Raw genomic sequence first — 12,446 nt, 5'->3', positions numbered from 1 at the left:
ATGAAACCATTCGGTAGATGTGGCAAAAGCGGCAGATGTATCGAGGAGGGCAGAGCTTTTTGCTAAAATAATAGAAATGATTATAAATAAATAATAGGCAGAAAATAGGTTTTGTAAATTCAAAGAAAATTTTACTCGATCGTTTGATACTTTTACTTTTTGTGAAAAAAATTAACATTGAGAATGTGGAATATTCGAGTCTGAATTCGCGATGCGTAGACATAAAGAACCTTTACATTAGTAAAGTTCTTTAAGCAAGTTTCCTCGATGCAGTCAAAGGCCACGCGTCTCGCGCGAAACCAGTTTGAAGACACAGCGGACAACAACGTTAAGCGACTGAGATGACGGAGAAATAAAAATGATGGCAATGCACCATGGAATCGGTAAGCGTATCACGCGTCCGTGAACCGCGCTGTAAATGGGCTTGTCAAGAAAATAGATGAAAGTTCCGTGCATCTCCTAAAAGGTCCTTCGAACCATTCATGCCAACTTCGACTGCGAACCGTGAATACTACAAACTAGTTTAAAGTTCAAATTTCGAATCAATGAAAAGCGATCTTTACCAATATCAGCTAACGTCGGCGAGATCAGCGCTATCAAAACGCCTAACGTATGTAGATTTGCCCACATGTTTTCGGTTCACCGTGTCTGAAAATAAAATAATTCATATCAATAATAAAATTGTTAGAAACCGATGTTAATTTTGTCGATTTCCTAGCGAAGAATCAACGGCGGCGTTCATAAATTTAAAATCCACAGTGGCGTTTAAATTCCATAGTTTTAACAAGGGATAGCCTGAACATGACGTAGTCTACTTCGTTTTGTAGGGCGAGAGGGATTTCCTCGGTTGAAAATTTCGCATAAACCGGCAAAGATAAGCAGTCGTGAGTTACGTACTGTTTGGCACACGCCCAATCCCCGACCGAAAGGATTCTAACTGTCGCCTTGACTTGGCTGGAATAATTCAAGCATCATCGATGGCTCAGGATCAAAGCGATTTCATTTCGACCTCGATTTATTTCATCGTTTCCACTCTTCGACAAAACCACGTGCTACAGCAACAATTTCAATACCCTACCCATCGTGCGGCTTGTACAGTTACGTTGAACGTTGATTTCCGACGCGCCTTTAATGATTTGACGCGATAGCTTTTTTTTACCGAGACCGTAAATCAGCGTGCATCGTGAATAGAATAAGGAAGACGAGAAGTGAATGAACCTTGTGTCTTCTTGGCTGTGCCGTACTATGATCTGCATCGCAAATTCCTTAATTCCCCATCGCGACCAATTCTTTCCATGCAGCCGTTGTACTGATTACTGCTGTTAGCTAGCAGTCTTTCGAATTGTTTATCATGTAACAGTACTCGAAATCCAAGTGTAAATCGTAAGATATTATAAAAACGTAGAAAATATATAATAATAATAAATATAATAAAATAGGAAACTTGATATAAATATAATTGAAAATGCAATAATACGAATGTAAAAAGTAAAATAAAGCGATAATGAGAAAAACATTACTTTTCGTATAACGCGCATAATATATTTATAATGGATTTCTGCAGGTGTTTGTATACAGTCGAGGACAGAAGGAAGTTTGCAGGATAAAGGGTACAAAAAGGACGCTATAATTTTAGAAAAAACACTTGTAGTAACTGTCAAGAACGATTAAATGTAATGTAGTTATTATACGCAATTATGAATTTTGAACTTCCTTTTGCCCGCCATTGTTCTTTCTACTCTATCAAGCTCTAACAAACGAAAAATCTGGCAGCATTTGACGTTCGTCTCGAAAACCATTCATACAACGTGTCTATCGTAATAAAATTTCTTTGATAGAATCAACAAGGAGCGAAGCACTTTGTCTATGATTTTTAAACGTATCGATAACCTGTCAGACGATCGACAACGTTCGCTGACGACGCAGCTCCGCCTGTGAAATATATACGATTCTCGCGTGTAGGTGCAGATTGCGAATCAAGCTGTAGGTTGCTTTCTTTCCACTAAGCCGTAGGTAACCGACTTCCTCTCCTTTACATCGCGATAAACCGAAGAAACTGTCAACTTACACCGAGTCCCATCGTTTTAAACTTACGACTAGATAAATTTATGGAATAATGCATTCTGACAGAGGTCTATGCGCTTTGCAATCCCTCCGTGGAGAATATACAGTGGCTTACGAAGATATTTGAGGACTTTATCATAAAAAAATGATCACTTGCGAATTTCATAAGAAACCCGTATTTCTCTATAGCAAGTGTGCGAATATTTTCGCCAGACACTGTATATATTCCAATCCTTCGGTCGGTTATCTGTAGACGGAAGGATCGATATTCGAATCAAGATAAATCACTTCGAGGTTCAACGTCAGCGATTAGGTCTTGAAAGTTTCGCGTCGTTAATCATCCTGGCTATTTATTCGTTTCTGCTGCCCCTGTAGGACCTGCACCTATACGCAACGTGCAACACTCGCCGGATGAAGCAAGGCGCACTGGATCCAGTGCCATAAATACCACTCGCAGCGATCCTGCATAACAGAATAACGAATTGCATCGTACGCGACCTACGGCTGGTCGAGATGCGCCGCGTACTACCGAGTACGTAGTCGTCGAAAGGAGGAACGATATATTCTGACGGGCTGAAAGTTTTGGACGAAGGTGTTGGAGCAAGTAAGAGTCGTAGAAGGGGAGAAAGCTATGCGTCGAAAAGGTAAATCTAACCAGACCACGCACGGCACGCCGCTCTGTTGTCCTTTCTCCTCGTTGGTTAGAGTGGGAAGAGGATTGCATGAACTGCAAGTGACATAACTTGAGAATGCGGCTTCTCCATGTTCACTGTGGAATGGGAGAAGAGGAGAGAGTGCGGTGACATAACGTCGACAGCGTCAATGTCAGTGTTGGTGATCGTGACATTGGAGCGCACTCGGTTGAACCGAAATAGGAACTGGTTTGTGAGATGTTGTGTCACATGGAAGCCGTTTATCACACTATGATAAATCGCGCGCTATTAATTAACTCTGTCGAGTTGAACGACACGCCCCGGAAGCGTAAATTTGGGTCAATTACCTTGGCGTAAAATAAAATTTGGAGAATTTGTCGTGTATTTCAACTGTCAAAGATATCAAAGGTCGGGGATGTTTATGCATTTGTGTGAAATTTACATGCACACGGAGAAACCTATAGAATGCACATAATATTCAAAATTGTGTAAGATATTCAAAGTATAATACTCGTTATGAAGTATAGTTTAGTAACCGAAATAGATCTCTCTTTAGCCATCTTGATAAAAAAGGCCGAATTTGCATAAGTATCCCTACACGATGCAAGGATTATATATTTTCTATGATTTTCTATGATAATATCTATCTATTTCTATGATAACGAACAATTCTCCATTTTATTAAACGATCTCTCTTCCAACGACTGGCAACTTCGATCAACGAAACAGATAGTATTATATAATAAAACGATGAATTTTAAGGGGAAATTTCGATGCAGCCGAGACGACGATTTTATGAATACGATATTTTAAGATATCCAAGTGAAACGAGTAGGTCGCGGATTTGTGTCGTCGGTGATCCACTTGCCATTCGATTTACCGCAAATGGCCCGTGCGATTTGGGCGAAGAACCTTTCCTCGTTGAATGAAACATTTCGTGCGGCGAGGGTTCAGGCCCCGTTTGCACGAGATCCGTGCTTTGAATACGAATTGGTCGCATCCCGTATAGACGATGTTCCCAATCCCTCGAGAGTCGCGCGAAAAACAGAAGGATTACGTTTCGAGAGCCGCATTTCAAGCAACTTCATCGGAAGACCAAATGCTCCAGAATCGATGAAGAAGAATTCGTCTGAAACTTTTTGAACGTTCCCGTGATCGAAGCAATTACGTCTTTCGAAGAAAGTTTCCCGATCGGTCGGTGCGGTTTGGCGACGAAGAATCGTATGGTTGCGGAACATAGAATCCATCGAACTAACACATTTGCTGCTATCGATGCGTACGTTGCGTCGAGGCAATTATTTCAATTTATAATATGGTACGTTGCAATTGTTAAGTTTACGCTACTTATACAGCATGTCTTAGATTTTAACGGTCTAATCTTTTTTGATATATTTTACGGATCCAAATGAGAGAAGAATGTTGTACAAACATAGGTGGTTTAAGATGTCACAGAAAAGATTTATGCGAAAAACACGAAATACAAAGGGAACGGCGTAGAACTTGCGATTCTTGCGATGTAACGTAGATGTTACTATTTGATGTTGTCAATGATCTTAAAGCTAATATCTGCCAGTACCATCGGTAAGTTGCTCGACTATCTAGCGAAATGCCGCGACTGTTTACGCAGATACGCACTTTGTTTACTACTTCCGCAGTTAGCTGTAGACCGACATAAATATCGCTGATCCGTTTCTATATTGTATCGCGATAACCTAATCGCAAGCTCTTTACCGTTTCCCTCGTATTTCATTTTCTTGTCATATCTCCTTTATCACATCTTAAACGATCTATGTTTATGTAACATCTTTTCCTATTTGGACCCGTAGATTGCAAATCTTTAAGTGCTTGCGGGAAATTAAAGGGTAAAAGAATATATAAAAATATCCATATTCCTTGCTTGACTTCGTAAAACGATAAATTTGCATGAATATTCACAGTCTAGGCATTATTAACTAAAATAAAGACACTTCTGACGAGAAAGATACGCGGTTTAAAAAATGATGTGACTCCAGTTTCATAGCGGTCGATGTAGTACACTATATATCTATCACACATATTATATATCATAGAACTTTGTTACAAATCAATTTGACTTGCCTTATCAACTTCTAAACTCGGGAAACCTTGCAAAACAAACTAATAATTGTTAAATAAGCAAAACGTTTGACGTGTTGTCATTCGGTAATTTATAACTGGATTAATGGTTTCTCGTTAACAATGCATCGACAGCAACTAATAGCTACTTGGGTTGCCAATATGCAAACACACGTGTAACTGCATAAATAAACAGTTAAGTCGAAACTACGCAACTGCGTAAAGAAGCGTAAGATAACGACAGGTCATTAAGAAGTTGCACGACTTATTTATAAAACGTTTCCAGCCACTCTGCCACCTGCTGTTGTTGGTTGTAAGTGGAATAAGAGAGCTCGAAGAAGACTCGAAACGTTTCAAGGACGAGCTGCATCTCCAAGTATTCTCTGGACCAATTAACTTGGCTTTCAAAGTACATTTTAGTTACAAAAATTGCAAGGTTGCCGAATTATAGACTGCATACGTGCATCTTATGAAAGCTAATTCGGGGTTCTGCCTTTCGAGAACGATTTTTGAATATTCATAGGAATTTCGCGTAGCTCATTTGATGGACACTTTGAAATAACCTAAGAGGTACCTTTCGCGAAGAGGCAAACAACTCGAAACGTATCATTAATAGTACATCTTCTCGCCGGGCCTGTGATTTAACGGTTTCACGGGCCAAAGGCACCCGGAAGCTAAAACATTTCGAATTCCAACCATCGAGGTAACGATCTAATCGATGCTTTCTCGAGTGAGTTTAAAAAATGTAAGCACGAGTGTACTTGAATAAATAAGAAAATCGTCGAAACGAAGACGACACTTGGCGCAATCTCTCGTGTAATTTCGATTTCATTGATTGCCACTCTCTTCCCTTTCTCGTTGCTTTCTTTCGACGAAGAAAATATATTTGCAACGTGAACATGGCGTGCCAATTTCCTGGTAAAAATCACGGACGCTAATAGCGGCAGAAAATGCAGATACGTAATTACGTGCTCGAAACGCACGACCTCGAATTAAAGTCAATTGTCTAATAAATCGCGGCTCGCAATTCAAGAAATCGACGTGTACATCGACGTTAGTCGTATCGTTATCCTTACGGATAATTCGCGCGTGAGAATTAGAAAAATCGAGGGAAAATTACTAATTGACCGAGACGAGATGTAGAAAGCCGTCCTCTGTCGTCCTTTATGTCCAATCGAATAAACGTATATCGCTGATAGTAATCATTGCAGAGAGCAAAGGTGTTTCGTGGAATTTTACCGTGGATCAAACTGGATATTCGTTGAAACGGATCGGTATCCGTAAGTTCTAGAAGATCGTAAGATGTAAGAACGAAGTCCTTGAAGACGTTGGGATGACCAGTTTGATCGAACCAGTTCTTGATCTGAACGGAAACCGACGACCAATCTCTTCTTCGAAGCTATAAATGCCGTAGTTCGAAAGCGAAATTCTTGGCGTGGAATTGCACCGTTTGTCGCAACCATCCAGTTTGCCGTTCGATAGAGAGGAAAGTTCGATAAAAGATCGAAAAGAAAACGCGTGTACGGGAGATAAAAAAGGAAAAAAGAACGACAAGCGCGTGGAATTCTAAGTGTACGAAAGCGAAGAAGCTGTCGCTCGCTGTATATTTCATAGAACCAGTTTGTAAACGGCCGAAGGAACGCGGATAAATAATAGAGAAGCTATTAAGAGGATAGAACGGATCCTGACGAAGAAGCAGCACCGATGCGAGCCGGTGCAGTGAACCTAGACTGTTATTATGGTATCCTCGCTGCAATAAGTGCAGCCTTGCCATGGAAAGTCGCAAGGTCGTCTCTTCTCCCACCAATTCCACGATTTCCCTCTCTTTCACATCCTCGTCGATGCACAATGGCGTTAGAATCAGAGTGGTGATTAAATCATGGCACTCGTTTCGAGAACCTGACGGTCGTACCATCGAATTTCTCAGTCTAATATATCTGGCCTGGAATGATCACATTCCACCTAACCGAACTTTTCACAGTTCAACCAACCTACTTCTACGAACGAAATAGAAAGTCGATCGAAATTCCTTTATAATTGTCGTAACGACAACGATTGGAAGTAGAGATTCTTCTTTATCGATCTAAGTCTGACCTGCGACGATCTTCTACTTAGCCGAACTATCCTGTTTTAAACGAATCTATTTTCACAAAAGACACGAAAGATCGATCGAGCTTCCTTTCTATCCATCGTAACGATAACAACTGAAAACAGAGATTCCATTTTCTTCCATTATCAGCCTGATGAGTCTGACATAGAACGGATAGAACATTCTACTTAACCGAGTTCTCTATTATTCGACCAATTTATTTCCACGAAAGACGATTGAGTTTCAAAGAAAATCGATTGAAAGCAAAGACGCTTCTCATATTCAACGAGATTTATCGCCTCGACGAGTCTGACCCGAAACGACCACTTTGTACTCAACCAGCTTCTCCACTTTCCAATGAAATGGGTGTTTTCACGAGAGACACGGAAGAATGGATGAAGATTCTTTTCTAATCAACGATAACGATATCAAACGGAAGCAGAGACTCTTCTTTCTTATACTCGTCGAAACGAATGAAAGCCGATCAACGGTATTCAGCATCGGTGACTTGCGACGCGCGAAAAACAAAACACCTTTCAAACTGGCCACGGCAAACGCGTCTGTTGCCGAAGGTAATCGTATCCACGGCGGCTCGCAATTAAAGGGATACTTGTAAATTGCACGTGCAAGCCTTCCCACACGAGCCGCTTACACCGTCCTCTTCATTTTTTCATTATCTCCCTTATTTGCGACCGCAATCCACCTTCCAACGCTAACCGTACATTTATCATGCATCGCATGCGGGCCTCACCGAGGTTCAAGGCTCCGCGGATGCCTGTCCACCGAGAAAATGAGAAATCCCGTCGAGATATTAACGTCGACGTAAATAGAGCGTAATTACAGCCGAGTGAATCAATGAGATAGAGAGAGAGAGAGAGAGAGAGAACGTCGATCATAAAACATGGGCCTTGTTTGGAACTATTAATAAATAACAGCTATCCTTAAACGATTTGTTGCATAAAGTAGTTCAATGTAAAACTAATTGAATTTCCTTCCTCGAAGCATGAATCTGTTGTTGATATCGTTGTCGGTGTTCTCTCCACGCTATCGATGTTTCCCACTTTCCTGAGAATTTATTAATGTCGATTCCTCTATTCTGAATAATAGTTATACAACGTGGCAGGTGTCGGTTACTATTCAGGTTAATTAAAGGACATTGAAAACAGCGGCGTTCTCGAGGAGATCGTTTAGTATAATCGTAATTGCAGCCGGTGCCACAGCAGTGGCAGCGTTGAATAGATTCGTTCTTTACAAGGAGAACATCATTGAATAATAGCGTGAGTCAGTGCGCGGGATTTTTCTTTTGTCGATGGAAAATCGGCTTTTAATCGGAATTCTGGAATCTTTCAAGGTCGTGATTCAATTAAATCTCCGATCGTTTAAGTCTCGTTAATAATGGAAAGTATGCCGCCACAGATTCCTTGTTACGAGAAATCATGCTTTTTAATCACTTTTCTCATTTTATCGCATCGCGTACGACATTCTATCTTGAAATTTATACGGATGTAGCAAGTTGGACGAGAAAGGGAACTGCGAAAGCCTTAAACGATTCGTCGATTAAGCAACGAGCGAAATAACGCGCTCCAGCTTTCTTGGCGTCGCGATTCATTTTTAATCGGCCTCTCGTTGCACCTGACAATGAAATAAACTCGTCGACGCGAGAAAAACTCCACTCTCCGGCTCGTGAACCGTGTCTGGTGGAATGTCCTTCGCGGATACCCAGTTTTTATCGCGAACCCGGGAAGAATGGCTCGTTAAAGCGAGTGAAAAAGCATCGCGTGCATCCGTATCTTGTGCATAATGCATTTTACTTATTGCACCTTGCGACTCTGTATTCTGTTCAGAGTTACGTACCCCATATAATATCATGATCAATTGAAGGAACACGAGTGACGACAGGTACACGAAAGCGAAATTCGCCGACGCTTTTTAACCCTCTCGCTGCGGAACTCTTCGAGCTGCAAGTATCTTTGATATTCGAAGCAATTTTTCTTTGCACAAAGGTGAATATGCGCGCGAATGTTTACGTTACGACTTGTATAACTTGTTATGGTGTAATGCCATGGTGTAGGGGATTGGAAAAAGAAGTTTAAGAATTTATGAGATCGTAACACTATTATCGAGAACTGTCAATTAATACGACGGAATACTTTGATTAAATCTTCTTGATCGTCTGACTTTTGAATTGAACTTCCTACTATGCAAATACCTCAAATTTTACCCCATTTATCATCCGTAAATAGCAGAGTAGACTTATAACAACGAATATAAAATATACAGTCAGAAACGAAAATAAATGACAAGTAGTGGAAATACGTATCAATGAAGTTTCGTTAAATACAGCTTGTTTGAAATAAGGATAAAAAGATTAATTAGAATTATTTCCCAAAATAATCTATGTATCGTAAGGATATACAATAAATAAATCTTTAAGTACACAATGTTGATACTATTTCGATTAAACTCCACCGATGTCTATGTACTTCCACCATATGTTCGCTTAACTTTGTCCCAGACGTTGTATCGTACGCGAAAAGGAAATGTAAAATCTGGCAGAAAAATGTTTCATTCAAAAGATAAAGAAGAACGTGAATGCGTTTTGTAGCCACGTTACGTATATATATATATATAGAAATCTTAATAGCGAAAGGGATAACTCGAGCTGAAAATTCAAGAACGCGCGTAACCTTCGTAATATGCACTCGATGATTATCTTACGAGGCACACGTCGTATTAATCGCTTCCTTCTTATCTATATTCAATAGCTCTTAGCCGATTACTCTAGGTCCAAAAATATTTTTTGGCAGCCTTGCTAAAACGCTCCATTTACGGGTACGCGAGGACCATGACGAAGCAATGTCGGGGACAGGCTGCAAGTTGCATCGTAGTGTGGTATCCGTACGAATGATTCAATGCCAAGATCGACGAATCGGTTCCCAACTGGTTAAGCGGAATGCATGGCCGATCCAAAAACAGCTCGCGATTTTCGGCTAACCGATGCGATGAGAATCGTTAATCGAGCTGAGAATTTTCGGCCAGCACACGTTCGTTCACTCGACACGTTGTAACTTTGTAAATCGTGTCAGCTAACCCGGTAAAACAGTTACGTGACTCTAGCGATTGTATAAAGCGCACGATGCCGATTTTCGACGATTTCGAACCAGCGTGCGATTATTAGGAAAGAAATCTGTGATTCTAATCTTCGACGATCTTTCAATCATTTTAAACGATCAACGTGTTTTTGTTTTCATTTTATATCGCTTTTATCGTCGACAAATTTCTTTAGTTTAAATTCCCGTTTCCGTAAATAGCAGTTTCCTGTTTAATTTTCCGTTTCCAGTGCACAGTGCTATTTCTCAAAACATTAAAAAATTCTTTTATTTATTAAACCAAGTGCAAAGATCTGATAAGAGAGGCAGGAAACTAAAATATTATAATTAGCCTGCGGATATTTATGCGGATTCGTATTTTTTACAAAGACTCTAGAAAGAAGCTAAGTAGATCTTTGTTTCATCTACATATAGTAATAGATGCAAAATTTGCATCTCTGTATATTATTGCGCATTATACGCATTTTTGCATTTTTGAATGTCCCATAAGTGCATAAATATTCGCAAACTAATTATCATCGTCTAACAAGTGCGTGAGAACAAGTTTGGGAGCTGAAAGATTTTGCACAAGTTTCGATGTTAAAATATGGAAAGGACGGTCTCGTGATATTTTCGCAGAAAATCGAAACGATCTAGATAATAATGACATCGGAGAATAGTGAAATCGTTGATAGAAATATAGGCTACAAACGTATTTCAGATCGAGCTATCTTATACTGTCGATGTTTCCCTTGATAAAATACCGTATGGTTTATCATTTTATTTGCGCTGTAGTGGAAAACAACTGCGAACACAATAGCAGCCGGTAAAGTGCATATTCAACATCGTATTCGCATCGGTTTTAATTTATTAAAACCTGTACTGCAGTTGCTCTAATCTCTTACATCAATATAGTGACTGTATGTAGAAAACGATATTAAACATAGTAGTACAAGGAGTATTTTGATTTTGAAATCCAACCACGTATTACAGAGAGTTCAAGATCCGGAAAGAACAATAATTTCTGAATCAACACGGTCGGAAAATAATAATAAATCATCAATATTGACGATGAACATCGGAGAGATAATTATTTCGAATTCCGAAAAATGTAAATATATTTCTCTTATAAAAGAGCATTTATAGATTCACAGTTTCTAAGAAGCAAAAAAGACAAGCTTACTATTCACACTGTTACTCTAATTTATTCATGAAGCCATTCGTAAAATGCATTACGGTCGATATAAATGACGTCATTACGGAGTAGCATTTGGTAACCAAAAAGATTGCTCAAATATAATTACAAGATCACGTTACCGAGCAACGTGTTAATGCGTTGCTACGTCCGTTCAGAAGTCGATGTCTTCATCTACCTTCCTTTCATCGAATTGAAAGCCGCGTATTAATTAAACAGCGCGTCGAAGTTTAACAATGATATATGCAAGGACTCGATGTTAGAACGTATGGTGCACTGCATTGATCCTAATAAATTTTGACGTCATCGATACAAAATTATTACGACACTTCAAAAAAAAAAAAAAAAAAAAATAGTTAAATGCGCAAACGAGCAAACGACGAGAAACTAACGTCGGTTATTGAATGTATCGTAATTCGAAAGACGCGTACGAAATCTTCACAGATCTATGATTCAAATTCGTGGCAAAAAATCGAGACAGTTAATCTGTTTTCCAACGACGAGTCGAGTATCGACTAGTATTTTGAACACAATCACGTCGTAAGGTTTACACTCGTAAATCCGTAAGTTCACTCGAGAAACAGGAAGACAACAAGGTTTCGGCGAAAACGTTTCTGTTTGCCGAGAAATTATCTTGTCGCCGGGAAACAGAAAACACCGTAGAACTCACTGTCAACGTAACACTTTCAGCAGGTCCGAAATAGATCACTCACGTCACGACATATCTCGACATAATGATCTTCTAAAATCGAGTCGTAAATTTTCGTGGGCGTTTGCAAGGTTCCGATGGGCCCAGAAAGGATCAACTTACTCACCTTTTTGCGTAGGATCAACGATGACTTCCCTTTTAATTCGTACGGGTCCTCCTCATCTCGCTATTGCCTTCCGATTTCCAAAACGTCGAGATTTCCTCAAGTTACGTTAAAGACAGCCACGATCTTGCATGAACCGCAAGATGCTCGTAAGCGACGCGAGCCCGGCGTGTTTTCAGGAACTATTCTGGAAATCGGTTGCCGATCGTGGCACGTTCTCGAGAGGGAGTAAGTCCTGAGGACGCGGATGGCTCCTACTTATAAAGACTTGGCCAAGTCTTGGCTCTCCAATTGGCTTCCACGTGTGTGCTCAACGTCTACGTAAGTCGGTACCCTCCGCACGTGCGTACGTATGCGTGGCTGCGAGTGTACACAAGAAGGAATCGTGGCTTCGTCCAGGTGGAAGGGGGCACAAACCGTGTTCCGATCGTTACACGTTCAATGCTGTTA

General features: G+C 40.2%; 1 long non-coding RNA gene across 1 annotated transcript; it reads right to left on the bottom strand.

Moving 5' to 3' along the window:
- Window positions 1-563: 563 nt before the first annotated feature.
- On the bottom strand, window positions 564-12,066 carry LOC117208173. The gene is made up of 2 exons (XR_004487641.1): window positions 12,000-12,066; window positions 564-648 (listed from the first exon to the last, which is right to left on the bottom strand). It is a non-coding gene; the product is annotated as an uncharacterized LOC117208173 (long non-coding RNA).
- Window positions 12,067-12,446: the final 380 nt, after the last annotated feature.

The sequence above is a fragment of the Bombus bifarius genome, unplaced genomic scaffold (assembly GCF_011952205.1).
Source record: "Bombus bifarius isolate JDL3187 unplaced genomic scaffold, Bbif_JDL3187 scf7180000007966, whole genome shotgun sequence".
In the NCBI taxonomy this organism is placed as follows: domain Eukaryota; kingdom Metazoa; phylum Arthropoda; class Insecta; order Hymenoptera; family Apidae; genus Bombus; species Bombus bifarius.
Note: the sequence above shows the minus strand (reverse complement) of the source record. Positions and strands in the feature narration are given on the sequence as shown.